Here is a 26445-nt window from a genome sequence, read left to right as displayed (position 1 = left end):
GCCCAGATGATAGTCCTTGAGATGAAGGAACTAAGCAGCTGGTTGAGATGGCACCAAGGGGAAAGGTTGCTCTTTTTGTCTGCCCCTCTACTCCTTTCTTCCTGGACGTCATGGAGATTTGAAATAAAGTTCACAAAAGTCATATGTGTTGAATCAAGATTTTGCATTTAACCATCTCTCAAAAAGGAAGAGAGCTTCACCTGCACATGTTTCTTTCAAAAACGTCAACTGCTTTTCAATTCTGGGGTTTCTCTCTTGCCTTGTTCAAGTAGCCTTAAGAGTAAAAATCAACGAAAACTACATAAAGATTCAAAGATACCAACAAAGGACAGCTTCTGTTTCTGAAATCATCTTTCCATTTAGTAGAACACGAGCTCTATTCTTTGTATTTTGCCTAGGGAATTAGCAATGTCCTGGTTCAGATGGCAAGGCATCCGCCCGCAGGAGACTGGGGTTCGATCCCTGGGTCGGGAAGATCCCCCCGGAGAAGGAAATGGCAACCCACTCCAGTATTCTCGCCTGGGAAATGCCACGGACAGAGGAGCCTGATGGGCCGCAGTCCATGGGTCGTATCAAAGTTGGGCTCAACCCAGCAACTAGGAACAGAAGTATTTCCAAAGACCACACTCAAGTGTGTGTGTGTGTGTGTGTGTGTGTGTGTGTATTCGTGTATCTCCTCTCGCCGTCTTGGAGTCTGTCTCGGAATCTTCATGTATTTCTGCCTCTGTATCTCCTGACAGCCGGCCGCCGGCCCGTTCGTCTGGCCCCGGCCTCTGCCAGGTGCTCTGGCTCTGGCTGAGGAGCTTGCGCAGGCCAGCTGTCTCCCTTGGCGTGGGTGCGTGTGAGTGTCTGTGTGTCTGTCTGTGTGCCTGCCTGTGGCTCGTCTGCTCTCTCAGGAAGGTCGAGTGCTTGGCGGGCGGCGTGGGGGCAAAGGGGGGCCTTGGTAGTGCGAAGGGGCGGGGCTGACGCGCTCCAGTGGACTGCGCCTCCATGGCTCCAGGTGTGTTTCAGCACCAGGCAGGTGCCCAGCATGATGGGCGCTCAAGATTCATTGCGCCTAGTCCCGAAGGAGGTTTAGAGTCCAGCGGGCCGCAGGAGTCAGGTCACGGCAGGTCCCGAAGATCAACACCTCTAGGGCGGCGTGGCCCTGATCAGAGAAACGGATCGGGGGCAGGCCCTGCTCAGCGAACGCAGCCGGGCTTAGAGTGGCTGGGGGTGGGAATGCGCCAAGACCTCTGCACCCCTCAGCCTACCCACCAGGCCCCACGTGCAAACACGCCCACCCTCCCGGTCACTGGGATGTCCTGGAAGCCCTTCGGGCCCCCGGGCCTGACCAGGTGGTTCCTGGTCTGGTGTTGGCAGTGTTCGGGGGGCGGGCCGGCGTCAGCAGGCTGGAGTCCGGTCGTGGGTCGTGCAGCTCAAGTACAGCACGCCCCCCAAGGAGAGGTGCGGCCTGTTGGCCTGACCTGCAGATCAGAGTGAAAGGGTGGCGACGAGCAAGGCTCTTAGGGCGCCCCACAGCAACCGCCTCTGTCTGGCTGTCGCAGTTTCCGCGGGGTGGCATGTGTTTTCCTCTTTACAACCTGTGCTTGCTGCTCTTCCAGTTTAACTTAGAAGCAGCCCTTATTTTCTGCATTTCTAGTTGTCACCGTTCACTGGGTCTTTCCATGTGGTTCTTGGGGTAAAGATCCTGCCTGCCTGTGCATCAGATAACAAGCGATGTGGGTTCAATCCGTGGGTCGAGAAGATGCCCTGGTGGAGGGCGTGGCCACCCACTCCAGTATTCTCGCCTTGAGAATCCCATGGAAAGAGGAGCTAGTGGGCTACTGTCCCTGGGGTCGAAGAGTCAGACACGACTGAAGCAGGTTAGCACACACTCAGGTTTTAGTTCAGCCACTCAAGTGTGTCCGACTCTTTGCCACTCCGTGGACTGCAGCACTCCAGATTTTCCTGTCCTTCAGTATCTCCTGGAATTTGCTCCAACTCATGTCCATTGAATCATCATGCCATAGAACCATCTCATTCCGGTGGCATCCACCAGAGAGGTGGCTGGGGTTTGGCAAAGTGCCTGGTCCCGCTGCGTGGGTGTGAACCTGCCCTCACCACTCCCTGACCGTGTGACCGTCACCGTGTCCTCCTCTGTAAATTGGGAGGGGGCAACACCTGCTTGGGAAGGGGCACACACAGCATCTGGTATATAATCAATGCACCATCCATCGCAGCATTTTATATATTAATAATAGGGATCACATTTAATAACCTGCTCCTTTTTCTCTCTTGTCACTTAACTGTGCTCCAGATCACATCTGCTTTACTTACCCCCGTAAATCCCACACCCAGCACAAACAAGACTCAACAAATTTGTGGCTGAACAGGCAGGAACATACCCTGTCTTCAAGGAGATGAAGCCAAGCGAGATGAGGGCCTAATGATAACCCTGTGTGATGAGGGGACCCCAGGAGGACCTGGGTGGCTGTGGGGTGGGGTGGGAGCATGGGCAGAACCCCTGATGAGCTCCTGGGACGGGGAAGGTGGCAGGAAGGAGAGCGGGCTGTTCCTTGTGGGGTGTCCACAGATTGTACTTCACCCCTCACTGATGAGCACTTAGGCAGTTTCCAAACACGTGTCACTGTTAGGAGGAAACAATCATTGCCCAGCTCCTACTCAGTTGATTTCGTACAATATGTTTCTAGCACTGGAGTACAATCATCTGCTTTATTCATTCCATGCTCCATCCATCCACCCATCCAGCCAGCCATCTGTTCATCCAACCATCCACTCACTAATCAATCCATCCATCCACTCATTAACTCATCTGATCATCTCAGACCCATTGAGAAGACAGACGCCTCTTCCTCTCCTGCTCCCAGGAGGACCCCCAGCGTGAGTGACTGGAGCCTTGTGGGGACAATGGGGGAGACACAGAAGGGAGATGCCTGCAGGCCCTCCTCCCTCTGAACGGTGAAGCACCCACCTGGTCCTAATGCCTCCTTGTTGGGGTGTTCAGGACGGCCCTTTTCCTTCTTGAGAAACAAGAAACAAGGGGCTGATGGAGGACTTTATTGATGCCCTTTTTCTTTGGGGCTTTGTGCAGCGAGTCCTGCCTGCTGGTGCTGCGGCTGGGGTTGTTCCCGGGGTTGTCCTGAGAGCCTGTCGAGCTTTAGGGAGAGAAAAGGACCTTTCACTGGCACCCTCGTGCAAACACACACCCCTCCACAAGAGCTACTGATAGAAATGGGCACCCAGCAACACCCGCACCTCAACCTCGAAGCAGACAGTGGAGTCTCCTTCACCAAACACACTCCACACGAGCAATGCAGGCTCCAAGACACAGAGAACCACCCCAGGAAGTTGAGATTCTCTGCCTCGAGCTCTCCCCCGAGGAGGGCTGGACTCCAGGCCAGCTGGTGCAGAGGGCACTCCGACCCGCCATCAGGGTCGCTGCTCAGCAGGTGAAAACGCTCCAGCAGAAGGCAAGCTCCCCTGCTCTGGGCAGTTCCCCCCACCTCCTGCAGGGTGACTGTCCCCGGCCATGGCAGGAGAGCGACGGTCACCGTGCAGGTCTGCTGGCCAAGTGACCACATGTGTCCTCCATCGAGTGCTGCCTGGCTCAGGACGGGAGCTTAGGTGGTGGTCTTAATGAGGACAGTGTCAGTCACAGGAGGGGACAGAGTCTCCTGAGAGGAGACCCCTGAGGAAAAGGGAGGGACCCTCAAGAGCGAACCTGAGAGGCACAGGGCCATCACTGTCAGGAACGTGCCCCGGGCCGGGCAGACCTCTACCAAGATCAGGAAGAAAGCTCCCACAGGAGTCAATCTGTAGAGAAGGACGTTTTCTAAAATCACTGAGGTCACTGAGCTCTTCTTCCCCAGCACCTGAAGTTCACCACTAAACACAGGCACTGAACCCAATGGTATTCCTTTAAAATCATCCTTGCAACTCCTTCAAGACAAGAGGCGCAGGGCTCCTGAAACTGATGGCACGCACACAGGCTGCTTACTTGTGGGCATCCCTGAGGTCCTCGTGGGTGGGCTGTGTGCAGCGCCCCCGTGTGCAGGCGGTCCAGCCAAAGGGACCGCAGCGAGGCGGGGGTCGAGTTTTCACATTTGATGGCGGTCTTGTCATCTCCTACCTCTTCCCATAAAGCTGGCAGCTGAGGGAGTGAGGTAAGTGTCTAATTGGCTAACAATAGACTGTTTTGAAAATGGCAATCACATAGGCGTTACATTATAACCAGAAACTTATTTGAAAATCTATTAGCTATGCTTTCCCTTAAGTACACACACACAAAAAAAACCCTTGTTCTAGCTTAATGCCATCTTAAAGGACTGTTTTGGTCAAGAGAAGTGGGGCTATGGGGCAGCGAGAGCATCCGATTGAGTGCAGAGACCCTAGATGGGAGCCTCCCTGCAGCTGGGCTCCACCCTCTCTGGAATCCAGTGACCAGATGGCCCTGCCAGGCAGGAAAGCAGAGCGACGCCAGCACTGTGGACCCTGCACGGCATGAACTGCCCTGATGAAAGGACTTTGCTCATTGCCAGATGTTGCTCAGAAGCACCACAGCTAGAGTACAAAACCTCTCAGCAAAGCCGTCCAGAACTTTCTGTTTGAAGGAGAAAAAGACACAGCTTGTGCCACCATCCAAGATCATTTGTAGTGATGATGCAGGTTACTGGAACCCATGACAACAAGAGAAACACAGAAAAGGTACCTAACCCCTCCACGAGAACACCATGTGCCTGGATCGTATTTCTCGGTAACATACAGACTCGGGGCTACTCACTGAAGTACTTACACGCAGTTCGAGTGTCATTCGCTCACAGTGGTTTCCATAAAGCACCCCCTGGTCTTCACTAAGAGATGATCTTGTATCACCCTAGTGGGGTGGGAGGTTCAAAAGGGAGGAGATATATGGGTACCTATGGCTGATTCATGTTGAGGTTGGATAGAAAAGAAAATTCTGTAAAGCAATTATCTTTCAACTAAAAAATAAACAAATAAAAAAAAAAAAAGAGAGATGATCTCTCCTGGACTCCCAGCGTTTCTGCTGGTCCTGGGTGTGAGGACAGGAAAGACAGTGGTGGCAACAGTGTGGGGAACAGATTAACCCCTCAGGGTCCAGACAGGTCTCACTGACACATCTGGGTGTGTGGTTAAGCCAGGGGAGGTTTTAGGAGACATGCATGGCATGTATTTTTATAAACAATGAGTGTGTTGTTTTAACCAACTAACCTGTGCCTTTTTAGTGGGATTCTGTAAAGAATACTGATCCCATGCAGTCCCACGGGAGCTTGGTGACAACAAAGTGACAGTGCAAAATACAGCTGAACTCGTTTAACAGCAGCTGGATAAACTGGGCACCCTTTCCTGAGCTCTAACAAGAACCCTCAGACAATAGAAGGCTACAAAGGCTAGAAATTATCCACATGGAACTGAACAGGGATCGATCTCAAATTCAAGTTAAAATAAGCATTTATAAAAATCAGAAAACAGCAACAAACAGAGCAGGGAAGTGACACACCTGGGTTGACTATGGACTCAGTGGAGACAAACACCTGCCTCAAAGTCAGGGACTGCGGCCAGCCCCTTCACCTGGGCCTTCTCCTGAGGAAGGCCTCTGGGTCCACAGCCTGGCTGCCCTCCCCCAGGATGGGAGCCACACCACTGGTGCCCACGTGGCCAGGATGGGCAGCACCATGTCCACTTAACAGGAGGGCAAAGCAAGCCACAGAGCAGGCGAGCGGCACACCCAGGTCACCAACCCCAGGGGGACAGCGCTGGTCTGCTGTGCCCAGCAGAAGGGCTCCTGGGCACTGAGCTGCCTGAACTGGAGCACAGCCACCCCAGTCCTGCGGGAAGGCCCAGGAGTGCTCGGTCAGCGGGCTGGGAGCAGGAGAGGGACAAGGAAGGCCAGCCCTTGGGGCACTGGACTCCAACAACAGGGGCTCATCCAAGTGACCCGAGGGGAGAGGCAGAGAGCTCCCTCCTGATGCTCCCTCCATCAGGGATGCCGTGATGGACACGAGAGCCTCTGGAGGAAAGGTGGCTGGATGGCACTACATTTAAGTGTCCAGGCTCTGATCAGACCAGTCTGCACTGCGCTCCTGGGTGTGAGAGCCTGGTCAGGGTGCCCGGCCTCACTAAGTCTCAGTGTCTGTGTCTGCTGAATGGGGATAGCAGCAATCTGGATCTCACCTGGGGCTGAGATGACAGACTCGGAAAGCACGTGCCTGGCACACACTGCTACCCACCATCATTAAATTGGCTTCCTGTAAATCTAACATCTATGGCTCTGATTCAGTCATTTCTTATAAGAAAACACTAAGTGGAAATTCCATGGTGGTCCAGAGGTTAAGACTTGGCACTTTCACTGCCAGGACACTGGTCTGATTCCTGCTTGGGGAACTAAGATCCCATAAGCTGCGTAGCATGGCCAAAAACATAAGTAAAGAACATTTTAAAAATAAGAAATAATACTATGTCTATTATAAACAAGCATGAGATGATCAGAAGGCAAACAAGTGGGAGAAAGGCACACTGTTACAATTGTCCCAACGAATGACCTATTTCCAACAGAACCATCAGCACATTTTAAGTGGTGGGTGAGTTTCATCACTTCCATTAAAACGTCAATTATTCACCAGGACATAATCACACAGTGTTCATTGATGTTAAACGATAAGGACTCTTTAATACTTCACAGAGAAACAAAGGCGTGCTACATTACTAAATAGTTTACCTTTCGACACTGCTTCCTTAAATCACTAGGCTGATAGATGCATGCAAAGAAATGAAGAGAAAGCAGATTTATTGCGACTTTGAAGCTAAAATTTCAAGTATCCGTAAAGACAAATACAGTAAAGCAAAAATGATGGCAAACATGTAGGTGACATGAAGATTTACAGAACATATGACTGGAAGCAGAACATTTTTTTTGACCACAGACGTTAAATAAGCTATTCAAGATTTACTAGAGAAACAGTATAAATTATTACTCAGGAAGATACCATTCTATTACAACATCATGATTTATTAAAGCACAGCATTCTGTACAACAAAGGGCCTTAACAGGTGTCTATTCTCAGCCAAATCTCTCTATAAGTTAGTTTCTCTTAATCAAAAACATGTTATACTTTAAATTAGTAATTTAACTGATGAGGAAGTTACCATAATATCTATTTTAACATTGAACAAATCTAACCAGCTCTTGGACATTAATGTAAAATCCTGACATAGAATTTGATTTAAAACTTCTCAGAATAAATTCATTAAAGCAAGTTCCCTGTGATAATATGTAAGAATGAAAGCTAGCATAATAGCAGGTGCAGTCTTTACATTTTATTAACCATAGAAGATACTTTCTTAACGAGTCTAATAGAGACATTAACTGTGCAAAAGCTGATGAGATTTACAGTCTTAAATACAAGCACCAACACAGAAAGGATATTGTGTCAGTTCAGTTCAGTTCAGTCGCTCAGTCGTGTCCGAATCTTTGTGACCCCATGAATCGCAGCATGCCAGGCCCCCTGTCCATCACCAACTCTCGGAGTTCACCCAAACTCATGTCCATTGAGTCGGTGATGCCATCCAGCCATCTCATCCTCTGTCGTCCCCTTCTCCTCCTGCCCCCAATCCCTCCCAGCATCAGAGTCTTTTGCAATGAGTCAACTCTTCACTTGAGGTGGCCAAAGTACTGGAGTTTCAGCTTTAGCATCAGTCCTTCCAATGAACACCCAGGACTGATCTCCTTTAGAATGGACTGGTTGCATCTCCCTGCAGTCCAAGGGACTCACTCTCAAGAGTCTTCTCAACACCACAGCTCAAAAGCATCAATTCTTCGGCGCTCGGCTTTCTTCACATCCCAACTTTCATATCCATACATGACCACTGGAAAAACCATAGCCTTTACTAGATGGACCTTTGTTGGCAAAGTAATTTCCCTGCTTTTTAATACCCTATCTAGGTTGGTCATTAACTTTCCTTCCAAGGAGTAAGCGTCTTCTTAATTTCATGGCTGCAATCACCATCTGCCATGATTTTGGAGCCCGCAAAAATAAAGTCTGACACTGTTTCCCCATCTATTTCCCATGAAGTGATGGGACCAGATGCCATGATCTTAGTTTTCTGAATGGTGAGCTTTAGGCCAACTGTTTCACTCTCCTTTTTCACTTTCATCAAGAGGCTTTCTAGTTCCTCTTCACTTTCTGCCATAAGGGTGGTGTCATCTGCATATCTAAAAGTCCATTAATTCTACACTTAAGAGGATCATTTCTTTATGTAAGCACAATCTCATTTATGAATTACACATGATATGTAGTTTAGGATCCATCTACATTATGCTTATACCTGCGTGCTGCTGCTGCTAAGTCCCTTCAGTCCTGTCCGACTCTGTGTGACCCCATGGACTGCAGCCTACCAGGCTCCTCCGTCCATGGGATTTTCCAGGCAAGAGTACTGGAGTGGGTTGCCATTGCCTACTCCTATAACTGCATAGTGATACACCAATTCAAATACTGCTATGGGGGAAAAACACCATTTAACGAGACAGGAAGACAAAGCACAAACCCGACTAAGGGGACTCACGCTGTGGACCACAGCACTGCTATGACCAGAGGAAGTGGGGGGACGAGGGAGGGGAGATGGATGGGTAAACTACAGCCTCGTGGGCTGGGGGGGGGGTCTGGATTGATGAGGACTAAGCAGACAACAGGATGAGAGAGGGAATCAAAACCAATGATGAAAGCAGACACACTGTCAGAGAAGTCCAACAGCAAGGAAAACATACAGAACTGTTCTTTCCATAAATATTCGGAAAGAAATCAAGCATGAAACCACAGAGAAATCGTCAAAGAATTTTAAATATCAACTAATTAGCCAATGATGCAAATTATAAAAACAGTGTCAAAAGGCCACAAAATGGACTAGTTACCACTTCACAGGCCTCTAAAATGATTCACGGTTAATTTAATTATAAGCTGACTAACAATGCAGCTAACATGAAATGGGTGGTAACAGAAAAAAGAGATAATACAAGTCCAGTTACAAAGCAGAGTGTTGTACACGTGGTTTCATGGGGTAAACAGCAATGCACTCACAACACCTAAGCTAAACACCCAAGAAAGCTGGAACGTGTGCTTTAGAGCCGCACACTTTGTCACCAAAAGCCCTAGGTCGTCATCCCAGTTTTAGACTTGGAAAAGTGAGGCAGCCTGACATCTTCCCTGGGGCCCTGGGGCACTGGGCTTTTAACCTGGTTTCACACGCAGAGCTGGCCGGAGTGCGTGGCCAGGTCCATCAGCAAGCAGACCAGTGTAGATTCTTGGTTTTGTTCCCACCACATGCCCTGCCCCCTGTAGCCAGGCATCCTCAATGGAAAATGTGCTGCACGGCTTTCCCACGCCATGACAGCGGCCTATAGTTACTTTCACAAAGCTGTCTGCTCCCTGAGAACAGAAACTTCCCTGCAGCTGCTGTGCACAGCACAGGCCAGGTGCAGCATTACAGAGGCAGGCTCTGGCTGAGTTCATGATGACGTGCTAAGTTGGTGGTCCAAATATCAAGACTAATTTGTCGCTGTGCCATTGTGGAATGATTAAAGACTAGACAGTTTAAAAACTTTTAGACCTCTGAGCGTAGCAAATGTACCTGATTTTCTTCTGGGTATAAAGAGAAAAAACAAAAAACAAACAAAAAACAGCGTGCTGGGGGAGGGATGCGGCAGGGAGGAGGCAGACACATACCAGAGTCATGATGCCCAGCTGGTCTCCCTCCTGTGCCGGGCTGTGCCACCTCCTTCTGGGCTTGGGCAGGGGCGGGCAGGAGCCAGCATGCGAGGAGGTGGGAAGCAGGTTGAGGGAGCTCACTGATTTAAAACGACGGAGGCTGCCTAAGCTCCCCCTGCCCTCCCTGCTCTCAGTCTCCTCGGCCCGCTGCTCCGTGTTCTCCTTCTCTTCTTCGATCAACCTAAAATAGAATAAAATACATCACCTGCCTTTGTCAGCAGAGGGACCTGTCTGGACAATAAATTTGGGCTGGCATTCTGTGTCATGATTAGCAAATTCCAGAAACAGTTGCTCAATGAACATCTCAGCCAAAAGGTTCTACTTTTCCTCTTTTGAATATTCTCAAACTTAGAATAACTTATCGTTGAGTCTTACTGGCCCCTGATCATTCACGCTTGATTTCACTTATTCACTCTAACCTTCTGCAGGGACCCTGGTGGCAAGTCTCTTCCTCTGAGGAGATACCTCAAGTTGACAATCCTTACCTCCCCTGCTCTCAGGGCAGAGATGCACGTCAGTGCCTCAAGTCTTTTCCACTGGGAATCAGGAACTCTGTATAATCAAAACAGCAATTCACAAACAAGCTGCAGTTTCTAAACACAAGTCTCCAGACCAGATGAAGTGCTGAGTTGATCTTTTTTTTTTTAAGCTTGTGTATATACAGATGCATCACTTGATGAAGTTCTCCACCAGCTTTGTGTGAATTTCTGGGTTCATGTCAATGTGCTGCATTAACCTAGAATTCACAGCTTCTGCTCTTCTCCCCTAATGTGTGGTGGATGTTTTTATATAGCAGTTTAAATACACGATTATGCAAATAAAATGATTTTCAAATTAAAATACAAGATTCTTACAGACACTAAACTCTCCAGCTTCACTTCTCCTCATACATCTGGAAAGTTTTTCACTGTTGATTACAAGTTGATGGACAGAATTGACCATTTACATCAAGTCAACTTGTTGCATAAGGAAAAACCACTTTTACCTGACAACTTGCTGTAAAATAAAAATATCAATCTATAACCATTCCATACTTCCTGCAGGGATGCGGAAAGACCATCTTTCTGAACTCGCCTGTGCTCAAACATGGCCCACAAAGCTGTCTGTCTTGGCGTCAAATGGGCAGGCGACACCACCTGCGTTTGCTGGTTGTCCCATTCACCCCCTGCCTTTCCCCCGGAGCATCCCGCTCGGCCGACAGGAACGGGCACCTCGGCCTGGGCTGACGTGGCGAGAACAGTCTGAGCAGCAGCTCTGCCTGGTCCTGTGCAGGGTCACCGGCCTGCGGCCACTCTGAACGTGGACTCGGGACACAGGCATAGCTGTGCGGGTGTGGCACCAGGCAGGCCTCGGGGCCCCCAGCCACCCGGCTCCACCCAGACCCAAGGCCCCCTGCTCACCACGAGGCAGGCCTTTGGATTCTATCCCGTTTTGAAAATTGTTATAACTGCCAAGATGTTGTCTAAAGAAAACATCTTAAATATACTGATGAGATGAGAAAAACTCAAACACATGTCCTTGGACCACTGTCTTACAACAAGCCAATCTTCACACTGCATTAAGTTAAAAAGGAAAATGCAGATCTGAGTGGGAATTTGCCAACCCCAAAACTCCAGCTTTCACCAGGTGGCTTTTCACCAGAACGTGGGGGGCTCCGAGGGACACAGGAGGGTGCACGGGCCATAGGGGACACCGCCTCGGCACCTCACCCACCTTGGGGCTCAGAGCTGACGGGGAACACCCCCCAACGCCCCCCCACAGAGTGCTGACACCACACCATGGATAGAACGCCCTGGCTGACCGAGCTCTATAATCAAGGGCAATCTCAAAACTGAAAATTCTTGAAGCAGACCTGAGGTCAGGTTTCTTACTATGGAACACTCAGACGTCCCTAGAAGACAGCTCCTCAGAGAAACCGAGTTTCTGGGGAGACGAGTGCGCAATCACCCACTGGATCTCTTCATTGATGGTGTCCGGCTGCTCCTGATGCATCACAGTCAGAGTCTTGGCATCGGCCTGCCCGCTGGGCGACAGCTGAGTGGCCGAGCTGAAGAGGGTGACCCTGTCGCCCTAGCCGTCAGACATGCCCTCATCACTCTCGAACGCCTGGGCCACATCGGCCAGCATGCTGGCTTGCTCCGCGTGCTCCCAGTCCTTCTCCTTCAGGGTCTGCATCTGGGCATGAGAGGACCACGTCTCGTCAGCAACATTCAGGGCAGCTCAAGTCTACCAGGAACTGAACCCAATTTTACATGGAAACCCTGACTGTGGATAAATGGGCCATGTTCATGAGACACTGCCATCTCTTAATTGAGCAGGACTGAAGAAACGGGCAGGGGGAGAATCCAGTTCCTAGATGGCCTGGTGACACCCAGGACGGCAGGCATTCTATGAGGTTATTCACAAGGGTGGGCTGACGGAGTCAGAGACAGAAACTGAAAATTACAAAAATACATCCATGCCTCCATTAGCCAGGCTGGAGGAAAATAAGAAAAAGAACCCTTCAGCTCAGCAGCCACTGGGTCCCTATCAGCAGTCATCTCTGGTACCAGTTCACCAGAGAGTGCCATCCTCGCAGGCTTCCAGCCCTCCTTTTCCCAGGCTGGTCTGAACACCCACAGACAGGAGCGAGCAGGGTCAGCCAGGAGACAGGAGGGCCAGCCCCCCTGCGGCTCTCCTTTCAGGGCACAGGCCCTCGGGCTGTTCTGGGGGATGGCCCCTCGCACCACAAGGGTGGCTCTGTCATCAGAGACACATGGGAGAGGGCCCGTGGGGCCCCGTCCCGCCCTCTGGCTCTCACACCTCACACCCTTCTCTCTGAAAACGACCCCCTGCCACACAGTCACCCAGGTGCTGCCTTCTTTCCCAAACTTGACCTCAAAGGAACTGAGGGGCAGCCTCGAGGTGCTGGCTTGCTGGCTCCCTGTCCCCTGTGGCCAGTGACCTCACCTCCTGTCTTCGTCACAACCCCACCCCAGGCCTGGGCTACCCCCTTCGCTGGCTCCAGGACCACCTGCCATCATTCCTGCTCCGCTCTAGAAAACCAGCTGCCTATGGGTTCACCCCCATCAGCCCGGTCAGCAAATCCTCTCCCTTCTCTCGCCTTCCAATAGCACAAGGGGAACCAGCAGATTCCTCCTCCAGGGCTCCCTGCAGCACCCACTGTGGGTCTCTGAAAGCTCCCTGGGAGCAGCCTCTATGGTCCCCTCCCACCTGGTCTCTAGATCTCTGCCAGCAGGCGGTGGGTGTGCCCCAACCTGCAGGGCAGCTCCCCGGGGGTTTGAGGAACCCATGTTACCAAGCCCCCTCCCCTCTTTGCCCTCCCCCACACCCGCCCCAGCATGTCTCTCCCTGGGCTCCAGGCCCTGCCCTCCCTGGGGTTATTCCTCAGTCCCTTGCACCCCTTCTCAACCTTGGAATGCAGGGTTCCCCACAGCCCTACCCTTGCACCCCATCTCTCTCCACCGGCACCCGCCTGGTGACTTTACCGTGCTCGTGGCTTTCAATGCCTTCTGTATGCCCACAACCCCAAGTCCACCCTGAGCTGAGTGAGTCCTCTCCCGGATGCAGGCCGGAACACTCAGCTGCTCTCCTCACAAGTCCCTGGGACACCCCATGGGCTTGTCCACCTCAACAGGGCTGAGGCCCGGCTCTTAGCTCCCCATCCTGGCAGCCCTCCTCACCTCAGGAAACAGGCTCTGGCCTCGAGCTGCTGAGGCCTGAGCCCGGGCTCCTCCCTGACGCGGCCCGCTCTCTCCCTTGTCCCCGCTGGTTGACATGACCCTTTTTCTATCTCCAAGTGGCTACTTCTCTTCCTGCCTCGGGGTCTCTGGTTCAAGGTTACCCTCCTGGTGTCACCTTGCTGGCCACCTGTTCACACACAATCGTCCCCTCCTCCTCGGACAACTTGGGCACTCTGGTCTCCTTTCCCTGCTCATTACTGTTCGACAGGCTGTGCGGGTTTAAAAAGGGGTCCACAAATTCTTCCACTCTCCTCTCTTCAAGAGGCAGAAGGGGCAAATCCTGCTCAGCCCCTGAGCGAGGCAGGACTTTGCAGCTCACTCTTGCAAACAGAAGTGAAGGTGTGCGGCCTCGGGACCAGGGTGCAAAAGGGCCTGGGCTAAACCCCACGCTCTCACTCTCAGAGGGTGTTCCAAGGAGAGTCAGGCCATATGGGAAAGCCACACGGCAGGGACCTGGGCCTGTCCCCAGCAGCCAGGTGAGTCTGAAAGCCTGCCATCCAGCCCTGGGGAGCCTTCCTGTGTCTGTGCCCTCAGGAGGCCCTGAACCAGGCCCGCCTGCTACAATGCACAGGCACTGGTGACTTTGAGCTGCTCCCTAGGAAGTCACTAAGCTTTGCAATGATTCGTTACATAGCAGTGGATAATGAACACACACGTTTTTAATTCACTGCTGGAATCCTACTTCTGACCATGTCTGGCCCAAACTAACTGCTCACTGAATGTCAAGCTCAAAACACAGACATGTATGAACAAACACATGGCATGAATGAGGTGAAAAGATAAAGGCACTTAAACTTCCAATGAGAATTCTTCTCACTATAAGCTGATGGATATGTGTATCCATTTACTCGTAGGATGATTTCAAAACTGTGCTAATTAGTACCATGCTGGGCCTCACAGTAGGCCACAAGTTATCCAAATTGGTTATTTTAAGAAAAAAAAAAAGCATGCCTTAAAAGTAAACTCTTAGCCAGAAAAAGGAAAATGGGAAGACATAAAGCGACCTATCAGTGCTTTGTTCCAAACCCACCTCAGGACCACAGTGTGAGGGGGCAGGTGCCTCACAAGGTGCCCACCAGGGACAGGAAGAGGGCGGCAGCATCCTTGCCTCTGATGGCTCATCGTGCAGCACTCCCAGCTGGCCTTTCTGGGGGCATCGCAGCACTGCCCGATCTCCTGAGTAGTCTGCTGGCTGGTCTGCCACAGGGAACCTGAGGTCCGGAGCACTGCCCAAGTGGGGTCAGCTGAAACGCACAGCAAAGCGCAGCGCTGTTAGAAGAAAAGAGAGCTCACTCTGTCAGGCGAGCCAGAGCCTGTCCATTTGGAAGATTGTCAATTTCACAGCAAAAGGGCCCCCAGGAGGGCACTGCCCTCCTGGCTCCAACAGCAACAGGCCACCCACTGCTCCGCAGACACGCAGGGCTCATCCCCAGCCGCTGGAAAACTCCCATATGTGGGGAAGGCAGTGCTGACACGAGGGTGTGGAGCTTACTAGGACAGGATCGGCTGTCTGGGGCTGGGGCGTCCAGGGTCCCCCTGGAGCCCGCTCTCAGGTCCCAGGGCGGGGCCTGTACCTGCTCTGCTTTCCCCTTGGCACCCCACCTCTCCTTCGGCCCACGCCTGCTCTGACCTCCCTCTCCCATGTGAAGTCTGTGGATCACAATCACCGGTCTGCATGGAACACTGTCTGCACCACTCTCATTGTTTTTAAAGGTGTCACAGACAACCCACAGCAGAAAGGGCTCGGACCCACAGCTCGGAGCTGAGCACCACTGGTGTCTCCCATTAAAACAAAGGCAAGCGTGTCACTGGACTCTGGGCTGAACAAGGCCCAGCACAGATGCTCAGGCCCTGAGCACTAAGGCGTGGGCCTGCAGGTGCCAGGAGCTCACTCAGCAGGGGCCTGCTGAAAGGCAGGGTGGCCCCGCCTTGACTGTGAGCCACCTGCACTGCAGGACCGCCCAGGCTCTGCTCAGTCTTGTCCCTAGGAAGAGGGTGGTGCCTTCACATGCAGGAGTCCCTAAACCTGGGAGACAGGATCTTCCTCCGAGGATAGGACACCCCATACGTCTGCAGAGTGGCCAGGGCCGACCACCAGCTCAGCCTGCTCGGGGTCACCCGCTGCTCTGCTCGACGGTTTTGCAAGGAACACTGTGTTGCATAGGAGATGGAAGTCTGGAATCTCCCGGAGCCACACCTGTCTTCCCTCCTGTCTCCTCTCCCTCCTGACAGAACTGCTCCCTTCTCTGCTCCACTTCCACCCAAGGGCCTGGGGCCAGAACACACTTGGGAACTGGGTAGAGGGTACAACACAGTCCCACTGTGGACTGTGGACTCTCGAGGGTCCTCTGAGGGCCACAGAGGCCTCCGGGTTGGGTCGCCCCCCAACCATCACCTCCCAGTCCCCTCGCGGGATGCAGCCTCCTTCTCTTCCCCCTCATCACCCGAAGCTCTATCCCCCCGGAGAAGGTCTCAGAGACAAGGTGACCAATTCCCCTGGGAGGCCCACTAAATACGCTGTGCCTGCCCTGCCTGTGAGCCAGGTTTTCAGTCCCCACTCCCCTTCTCCTGAGCCAGTATAGTGGCCCCCACCCAGCCCACAGTGCCCGCAAGCCCCACTCCGAAGCCCCACCTGTGCTGCTACGTCACTGCCGTGACCCCTCGAGAGCTGCCTCCTGGAGACACCCCTCCCTCGCACCAGCCGCTGTGGCCCACTGTCTTCAGAGCACAGCGGGCCCTCCTGCCCCGCGGCTGCTTCCTCTTCTCGTCTCTCACACTCACTGACACACAGGGGACTGGTGACCAGGCCCCAGGTTTCTCCATCTGAGCCCCCCAACCATGCCAGGCCTCGGGTCCTGGCACCAGGGCCCTCCTCATTACCCAAAAACCCCCAAGAGCAGGAGGCCATGTCCACCTCCTCTTTCTCCACTGTCTACACAGTCTGCCTCACACTCACCTTGTCCACCCCGGGAGCAGGGGTTCCCCACTTCTGACAGCACCCGCTTCTCACCTTGGAGGAGCTCTACCAGCAAGTCCAGCCATGTCCCCTATCCATATTGCAGGGCATGTGCTCTCCTTGAACTACACACACTGTGGTTTCGGACTCCACCTGCCAGTTTCTGGCTCTGCCTTTGTCTCAAATGATATCCCCTTACTCTAGAAGAAGGCTGGGTTGGGGCCCTGGACTGTGAGGATTCCCTAAGTACACAAACACAGAAATATGCGTATGGGCTCCAAACTGTCTCCTAAGTCAGGCTTCAAGCAGTAGTCGATTTCCTACAGATGAATGAATGTCACCAGTTAAGCACTTAATGACCTTTGCTAAAGTTTGTCTCTCACTTGTGACCATTTTCCGTGAAGAAGCCAAAGAAACATTTAAATACTTAATAAGAATTACCACCCCTCGAACAATGAGGAAGAAAAAAATCAGGATGCTCAGTAATCTGCTCTCCTCATTCACAAGCCAGGTGATTCCTCCCACCGCAGTCAACGACAAGTCATGTCTCAGTCTCCATTCATGTAAAAAAGACTACAGGTCATTAACCTTCTGCGACTCTTCAGAAACATCAGTGTCACAGTCTGTCAGGCCCCTCAAATGAATACACCCAAATATCAACTGGTCGCCCCCACACTTCCAAATCTCTGCCTGTGGTTTTGAGTGTTGTCAATACTGTGACTACCACTCCATGGTACCAAGTTTGACCCTAAGGAACGATGCTTGTCTCTTCCCTCTCGCTGGCCACGAAGCTACAGGCTCCTTGAGGTGCGACCATGAGCAACACCCAGTCATACTGTCCACACACCAGACAGGCCCTTGTCACACTCGACAGCGCTGAGGGGAGCTGCCCGGGGGAGCAGCCTACCTGTGGTGGAAGGGAGCCCCTCGCACTCTCATCTGGTCCAGTTCAGCTCTCAGGGTTTCCAGGTTTAGAATCAGCTGGTCCTAAGAAACAGCAAATGACACAGCCTGCACTGCTTGCTTTCCTGATGTAAAATGACTTGCACCAAAATGGGCAGAACAGGTTATGTGAGTAGGTATCCACTCCGAACATTTTAATTATGAGAAAATGTTCTCTAGGAGTCCCTAGAAAATATAAACACTCAGAACAAAATTCACCCATAAACCATAATGAGGAGGAAGTTCCATCTCAGGTGTAGAAAAGGTTTCTCTGGAGGAAACATGGCAAGCCATTAACAACGATGAAGTCTGTAGAGAGAAGCTGGACTTCAGGCGGGGGTTCGGGTCAGGGGGACACAACTCACTCTATTGCCCTCACTCCTCTCATTGCTTTAAACGGTCTCCATGGAGCTCACCTGCATTCCTGGGCATTCCTCACATTCATTGCTCTACAGCCCACTTCACTTCCTTATGGGGTAAAACAAGTCAAACGGGCCAAGTTTCCGAGTCACTCGACTCAACCTGGCAGCTCTGTGCTGTCGGCCATGGCAGTCACTCGCCTCGTGCAGCCCCTGAGCACGTGAGACAGGCTGGTGCAACACTAGATGTGGAAATCACACAGAACATTTCAAGACTCACAGTGAAAGAAGGATGTCAAGTAGCCCGTTGGGTTTTAGGAAATTTTTGATTGTGTAGGTGGCTCGTATTATCTTTCTGAAGCACAGCACAGTCCACGTGAATGGTTCACGCTTTGTCTGAGCTTTTGGGTGATCCCTGAAAGGACTACTCAGAATTCTGAACCACACACAACAGCCACACACTCTAAATCCATCTATAATGCAAACACATTCAGTGTTCAAAACCAGAAGTGCTATACGTGTTATAGCAGTGGATTAGCCATAAGGAAAATGGAACTTGATTTCTGCTAAGCATCTGCTCAAACTCATGTCCATTGAGTTGGTGATGCCATCCAACCATCTCATCCTCTGTCATCCACTCTCTTCCTGCCTTCAATCTTTCCCAGCATCAGGGTCTTTTCCAATATGAAAATTCATATTAAAAAACTGGAAATAATTACCTCAAGCATTTTTTAAATGTAATAACAAAGTTGGCAAGGCTGTGTTTTATAAAATGAGCATCAATTTCAAGGTTTAAAAAGCTGTTTCAGAACCTACTGTATAAAAAAAATGGAGAAAAGACAGAAGAATGATCTAGTTGAGATTGGCTTTGTGTTAAAAATTGCTGAGACTAATTGACGGGTCATGGGTATTTATTATACTACTCCATCCACTTTTGTGCATGTTTGAAATTTTCCATTGTAATACGTTTAAAAACAGTTTATTTTCTGTTAGAACAGAGTCTTCTCCAGCAACACAATTCGAAAGCATCAGTTCTTCAGGGCTCAGCCTTCTTTATGGTCCAATTCTCACACCCATCCGTGACTACTGGAAAAACCATAGCTTTGACTATATGGATCTTTGTCAGCAAAGTGATGTCTCTACTTTTCAATATGCTGTCTATGTTTGTCATAGCTTTCCAAGGAGCAAGCATTTTTTAATCTCATGGCTGCAGTCACCGTCTGCATTGATTTTTGAGCCCAGGAAATAAAACCTGCCACAGCTTCCACAATAAGGCATCGGCATTCAAAGATTTTTAAAGCAAAACAAAAGTTGACTTTGAATTGGCTTAGTCATAAATAGCATCCTGATCTCAACAGCCTCTGAACAGCAGTTCTGAAAGTAAGGAAGAGCACCCCTGATCGGGAGCCACTGAGCTCTCTGCCTAAGCCGGGAAGGCGCCTCACCACAGGTCTCACAATGGGAGTCAGAACCACTGCCCCCTGGGAGCCCGTCTTTGAGGCTCTGCAGTCCAGGCCCAAGAACACAGGCATAGTGGGGACAGTACTGACATGTGAGGCTGGACCTGGGATCCCCACTCCATTTCCTGAATGGTCTGTATCGCCGTGTGGCCAACCTTTCCAGGAAACCTCTCTCAGGACTCGGTGATGTGAGCCTCCACCATCACCCTTTCCTGACGCGCCTTCTGTCATCCTACACATACACCGTGTCTGGACCAGCAGTTTGGCATGTGGGACTCCAGCGCCACGTCCGAGGCAAGCAGGCTCCACACCTGGGTGCCATGCCTTCAGTTTCATGGGCCCCAGGCTGGCACCCCCAGGTTTGTCTGAGGGGCAGTCGTGAGGTCCACCTGTATCCCAAGCAGCTCCCGGACTGGCTGGTCAGAGCAACAAGCAGCCTCTTTGAACGTGGGGACGCCCTGGCTCCTGCCCACCACCTATGGGCGACCACCTCTGGCCCTGCTCCCGAGGAGGTGGGTGCCCGGATCAGCAGATGGGGCCACCCATGCACACACTCGAAGGCAGAGAAGGGAGCGGCGGAGAAAGGCAGCGCTGGCCCCCGCCCAAGCCGTGTCTCCTGCCCAGACGCTGCCTCCCCGTCAGCACAGGCACCCGCTGCAGCTCCTTGTTCTCCTCCAGTTGGGCCTCCATCTGGCACAGCCTATTCTCGATGCTGTCATGACTCTCTTCCACCTGTTGGCCAAGAACAGCATCAGTTCCACTCTCAACGACCCTGTCCTGACGGCACGCGGGCTGTGACCGCAGCGGCGGCAAGCGGACCATGCTCTGTGTGGACCACGGCCCCGGGGTCGTGGGGGGCATGCCCGCATGCCTGCTCACGCAGCCTGTGCAGCTTTGTGTGTGACGCGTGGCTCACGGAGGGTGCTGGTGACCGGCTCGTGAGAGGAGACATGCTCCCCTCTGCCCTGGGCCCCGCAACCGCCACTGCTGCGCCCCCTCCTTGGAGTGCATGTGGCAAGCCAGCGCAGGCAGCAGGCAGCGCCAAGTGCGGGACGCGCGAGGCACACATTCTACCTTCCTAAGCTGGGAAGGAAGTTCGAACCGTTTAGCCTCCTTAGTGGCAGAGCTTCTGGAAGACAACAGGTCGGACTACAAGGCCAACCGGGGACGGACAGCAGAGATGCCAGAGTGGAGGAGAAACCAAGCCTGGAGAAGAAGATCACAGGCAGAAGGGCGCCCCCTGGCGGTTGTTAGTGACCCTGCTCTGGGAGGGTCTGCGAGCACCTAACACCGCCCACTGCCCACCAAAGGACGGCCCCTCAGCTGCTCATTGAGCTCCGGGCAATGCTCCCAACAGCCGCGACAGCACAACTCCGCCTGACTCTCCTTCCCCAACCAGTGCCCACCAGCAGCGCAGGGCAACACTTTCCCACCAGAAGGACAGGGTGGCTGACTGGCTGGCTGGCTGGCAGTGGGGATGATTCCCGTAGCAGCACCACATCTCCGCAATATTTCTCATAAATCATGACACCCGCAGACACGACCGCCAGAAACATCATGATTCCACATGGTCACACAGCTCGGGCCTGAAGATCTGAGGGTGAGCAAACATCACTCGACTTGTCTGACTGTATCACTGTCACACATCCCTTCAAGGAGCGGAACCTCAGAAAACTCGAGAAGATGGCCAGGCAAGCTGCCTCAGCAGAGCCCACACAGCATGCTCCCATCTCTGTGAGAGAACGGGCTCCACAGATGTCACCAGGCTCGTCTGAAGGAATCAGAAGGAAATTTCAGCATTCAACAGGCAGGTGGAGGCGGGGATGAACTGGGAGACTGGGGTTGACATATATACAGTACTGATACTACACATAAAGTCAATGAGTAAGGACCTAGTGTACAGCACAGGGAAGTCTACTCAGTGCTCTGTGGTGAAGTAAATGGGCAGGAAATCTAAAAGAGAGGCAGATAGATAGACAGATAGATAGATAGATGATTGATTCACTTTGCTGTACAGCAGAAATTGACATAGCAGTGTAAAGCCACTATACACCAATAAATGAATGAATGGATGAATGAATTTTTACAAAAGGAGCACAATGGGCCCCCTAGAACTTGTGGAAAGGAGGAGTCCACACCCAGGGTGCAGCACAGCGCCAGGGCTGCCCTCATCTTGGTCCACTGCCAACGGACTGCCTGGACCAGGCCTCTTCTACCCCAGAGACCTCGACGCAGAGGTGGGGAGGCAGCCAGTTGTTGTCTCTCCAGTGCTCTGCTCTTACGCAGCCATCCCAAGGCTGAGATCACCGGGAGAAGAAGGGATCCACAGTCCACCTCAGGCAGACACGACCGCCGTCACTCACTTCGTGGATGTCCCACTGCAGTTTCGTGTTCATGTCCTTGGACTTGAGGAGGTTCTTCCTGGCCGTGTCCAGGTCTTCCTCCAGATCTGTAACGTGGAAAGAGAGGGTTGCCAGGCGCTCCTTCAACTGGCTCTCCTCCTGTGACTTCTTTTCTATGACTTCCTGAGTGCAATCACCTTAGTCAGGTCTTCCTCGTGGCTTAGAGAGCAGTGGGAGGGTCTCTAAGGGGAAAGGAAGCCTTAGCCTTGTTTTGACAGAGAAGGAACACAGCACTTCCAGGCAATCGGTGAGGTCAAAACAAGGCACTAAGTGTACAAATCCAGGATGGATGGGTGGCTGGTACCTTCTCGTCCAGGGCCTTGTGGTGCTCAAACAGCAATTCCAGCGCCCTGAGCACCTCCACCTCACTCGTCATGTTAGCTGGGAACTGTGCCTGCCACTTGCCCACTGTAACCCAGAGGGATGGAACGTACCGGGCAACCAGTAACCCCAGGTGCTCCAACAGCAGCTGCAGGGCAGGGCCAAAGGAGCACTTTCAACCTTATGCTTGACTTCAGGGCCGATAACTCCTTTCAGCCTCATGCTACAGCTGGAAATATGCTAAGGCACGTTGGAATCCTGCCAGATCAGTCTAAAGTTAAGAGTGGACTTCCCCAGGGGCCCAGTAGTTAAGACTCCACCCTTCTGCAGGGGTCATGGGTTTTAATCCCTGATTGGGGAACTAAGATCCCACACAAAGTGTAGCATGGACAAAAATGTAAGTTGAGAACTCCCCTCTCAAAGGTACTAAAATTACATTAGCTCTCATCATAAATTTGAAGTAAGGTATGAGAACCACGAACTGATCCACCCTGGTCTGCTCAGTGGGAAGATGTGAAAAATGACTTGAAAATCAGACAGAGTTTAAAGACAGCAACACGGAGGCTAGCGGTGACCCACGTGGGGCAAATGTCAACACGTGAGAATCCCCCTACTGACCCTGGTGTTGCTTCTTTCTGCTTTCAGTTCAGCAATTTCTTCTTCTCTTTTAAGAAGCTGCTCCCTGCATATTTTGAGTTCTACACTAGGAGTTGGAAACTCCTAGAAAACAGTTAAATGAGAAACTAAATGCAAACATAAATTAAAAAGAGAGCGAGACTGTGAAGACTGACCCTGTCAAGTCTCTCCAGGCTTCACACAAAGGATCTCCTTGCCCTTCCAGAGAAGAGGGGGTCCACTGACCCCAAGACCACACAGACCACCACAACTCAGACTGGCCTTTGGCCTCCACCTCGACCTGGCAGGCACGTGGCAGGGGAGAACCTGGAATCCAAGCCTGCCTTCTCAAGACCCAGGGACGTCTGAGAAGCTTTCCAAAACATAAACCTAACAACAAAGTGGATAAAGAGATTCTTAAATGACACACAGACCAATGACCTAGAGCCACTGGGGAGAGTGAAGAATAAAGGGAAGGTCTACAAGGCCACCAAGCTTTGGAGTGTTCCTCTGGGACAAAGGCGGATGGCACCCCAAGGCCATCTGTTAGCCTGACTCCACTGAAGCCACCCAGTCATTCAGTCAACTGGTTAAAATGTTAAATTTATGTTATATGTATTTTACCACAATTTACATGCATGCACGTGGTGAACTTGCTCAAGCCGAACCACATGGAGTCTTTCATTCTTCTATTTTTCTTTGCAGAAATAGAAAGATCCTGGACTACATATGCCCTACTACATACTGAGTGTCCAGCACCCAGAACAGTGCCCAGCATGTAGTAGACATGTGAAGCTATGAGGGTGTATGTCATACACGTAAGCAGTAGGTACCCATCATTAAAATACTGGACACATTGCTCTGTGGTTTGTAAGATGGGAGACATTAACGGGTTTAGCCTTTCTGCTTCAAGGAGTGACTCTCTAGCTTGATCCTCATGCCCCAGAGACTCCTCCAGCCAGTGTATTCTTTCCTTGGAAGAATGGAGACGTTAAGGGGCTTAGCCTTTCTGCTTCAAGGACTGACTTGATAGCTCAGTCCACGTGCCCCCGTGACTCCTCCAGCCAGTGTTTCCCTTCTTGTGGGGCCCCCGCCCATCCTCTATGCGGCACCTGCACAACCTCTTACAAGGTAAACTGCTGGGGTCGATCCTGTCCACTAAGGCCAAAATGCCCTGGCTGGCAGGGCCCACAACTATGTTAACAAAATGAAACACAACCCCAACGCTTCACTGGGTGAGGGCCAATCCGACGGGCATAGTCCCTGGCTGCTCTCACCTTGTTGAAGTCCTTTAATGGACTGGAACCTGGTGGTCTAGAGTCGATGATGAGAAGGTAAAGGAGAGAAAAAGGCTGATATTCCTTGATTTATGCAGAAAGCCAATAAAGCCCCTGAGACGGGACTTGCTCTGTTCACAGAGGCCTCAGGTGCCCTCTCGATGGAGTGAAGATGGAGAGCACCTTCTGGAGAGGGTCTTAGAAGCCCGGGTAGGAAAGTGAGCTCAGAGAGCCTCTGCACTCCAAGAGATCAGCCTGAAAGATAGAGAGAAAGAGAGAGAGAGAGAGAGAGAGAGAGAGAGAGAGAAATACACGGGGACCAGAGCTCTGATGGAGCAAAGGTGTTTTAATCAACATGGTGTGGGCATATATACTGTCTTACAAGGTAGTAATTCTCAGCAAAGATAAAGATTAAAATTCCAGGCTTACAAAACATAGGTGATCCATATTAAAGGGAGAGAGAGTTGTATACAATCACTTTTACCATATGGTTCACAGGAAGGAAGAGGGTACTTATCACTGTATAGAAAAACTAATGAAGGAAATGCCTGGATTCTTCAGCCCACGGGAGAGGCTTGCCTCTCCTCTTCAGGAATTAATAAGGAGCAGAGAATTCCTGACAGATCCAAAACAGCACACAGGAAGCCTCTTGTTAAATGCTTCCTGACAATTCCCTCTATTTTATTATATTTGTAAAAAAAAAAAAAGGTCTTGACCAAATGAGTTTGGTTAGTATTAACCAACCTTATAGAAAGGCGACAGTAAACAACAAATATAATTATCAAGACAATCACCAAAGCTACAGTTCCAGACCCGATACTGTGGGTAATACTTTGAAACCATCCTCATGGGTCTAGCCCAGGTAATTTGTTCAGCTAAAGTTTCCAAATTAGGGGAAGAGGGCAGATTTTTAGAAAAGGTTTTAAAGATTGTCTTTTATAGTAATTGTACATTCAGAGAGGCATTATCACATATATTTTGTAAATGAAATTTTATTTGTTCCCAGTTGTAGGCACTATGATTGACGTGAACAGGAATAACACAAAAAGCTTAAAGAAATAGAGGTGTTAATACAAGTATATAGTTTGCAATTAATACAAGTTACAGAACGTAAAAGTCTTATTAAATTGTAAATTTTCTATGGCTATAACAAAAGGAAGTGGGACACAGGCCTGTATAAAATATGACTGACTGTAGCGAAAGAAATAGTTACTATGACGACTGGTCCCTATGAAATGTCCGGTCCAAGTTCCAAGTTCTTCTGTGCTCTGATGCTCGCAGCAAGTTTCCAAATGGCCCATTGTTCAGGCCCACTCTGTTTATCGAGGACGATCTTAGGAGGAGGTGGGGCTAATCCACGGTCAGGCCACTCAAGAAGTCGTTTGTCATAGTAATGTTCCATCATAGTGTCAGTGACCTTCCATATCACACACAGTGTTGTTAAGATCATCTGAGCAGTCAGATAACCACATACCATGGGGTCCCCAAGCAACAATTGTATGATTAGCCACAAACATTGATTTTCTTGATTGGTTTGACATTTGTCCCAAGGAATGGGAGTATAAGTAAAGTTTTTATAAGTAAACCCTTTGCATAAAGTTCTTTGTTCTTTCCCTAACTCTTTCCCGAAAGTTTCAGTAGTATAAACATGGTTTACAGACAAAGAAAGGGCAGTAAATAATCCAAGCAGTGTCTGAAAGTCTTCTTTTGGAGGTAGGATGAAAGCCCAAATTTGTCAGCCCAAATTTGTCGGCTGACGTTTATGCACAATTTTGCTGGGCCCGTGCACAAGGGAAGGACTTCATAGCCTAAAGAAATATTAACTAGTTTTCTTTCCTGCCCAGGGTGTGAAGGCCCTTTCATGTACTAGGGAGAAAGCATATGTATAGAGTCATTAGTTGAAATGATTGGTCCTCTCTCCGTCCATTCGACCACCTGTAATAGAGGGGGGTTGGGTGTTAGTCTGAGCTTGAGCAGGGGGAGGTACAGGCCAAAAGACTGAGCATTGCCAGGAGGATGTATTCAGGACTCGGAGGCAACCCCTGTTGAGAGACCAAATTTTCAGCTTGATTAGTAGGGCTTTTATTTGTCTCCAAGTGAGGAGATCATCGGGGTGATGCCGCCAAGGGCAGTGCTTTCTGGAGATTTTTGGAGCAGACATGGCCCGTATTGGAATTTCTTCTTCCTGGGATTCTTATTTCATCTCCATTTTGAATGCCGTGGGGTTGAATCTTAAGAAGAGGTTAAAAAATTTAAAACAAATAAAGCTGTATTAACAATAGTTATAGGTTTAGAAAATATGTTAGAAGCTAGTAAAGTCTGCTTTAGATAAGGAAGACAGTAGTGTACCTGTGTATTCCCCTTTTCAAATTTTTTTATTTGTAACTTTAGTGTGTGATGTGTTTGTTTTGACTATGTCTTGTGTCTGTGGGTTATAAGGAATACCTGTAATATGTATTTATTGATAGGTTTTACAATTTTATGAGGATCAGAGCCAATTAGAATTTTAGTCCTAATTCTTCCATTGATAACGATTAGAGCAATTAAATCAAGGTCGGGTGTAAGTGACTTTATTTCCATAAAATGGG

General features: G+C 50.6%; 1 pseudogene; it reads right to left on the bottom strand.

Moving 5' to 3' along the window:
- Nucleotides 1-1057: 1057 nt before the first annotated feature.
- Nucleotides 1058-22668, bottom strand: LOC133244007 (liprin-alpha-1-like; annotated as a pseudogene).
- Nucleotides 22669-26445: the final 3777 nt, after the last annotated feature.

The sequence above is a fragment of the Bos javanicus genome, unplaced genomic scaffold (assembly GCF_032452875.1).
Source record: "Bos javanicus breed banteng unplaced genomic scaffold, ARS-OSU_banteng_1.0 tig00002517_1, whole genome shotgun sequence".
NCBI classification, from domain to species: domain Eukaryota; kingdom Metazoa; phylum Chordata; class Mammalia; order Artiodactyla; family Bovidae; genus Bos; species Bos javanicus.
Note: the sequence above shows the minus strand (reverse complement) of the source record. Positions and strands in the feature narration are given on the sequence as shown.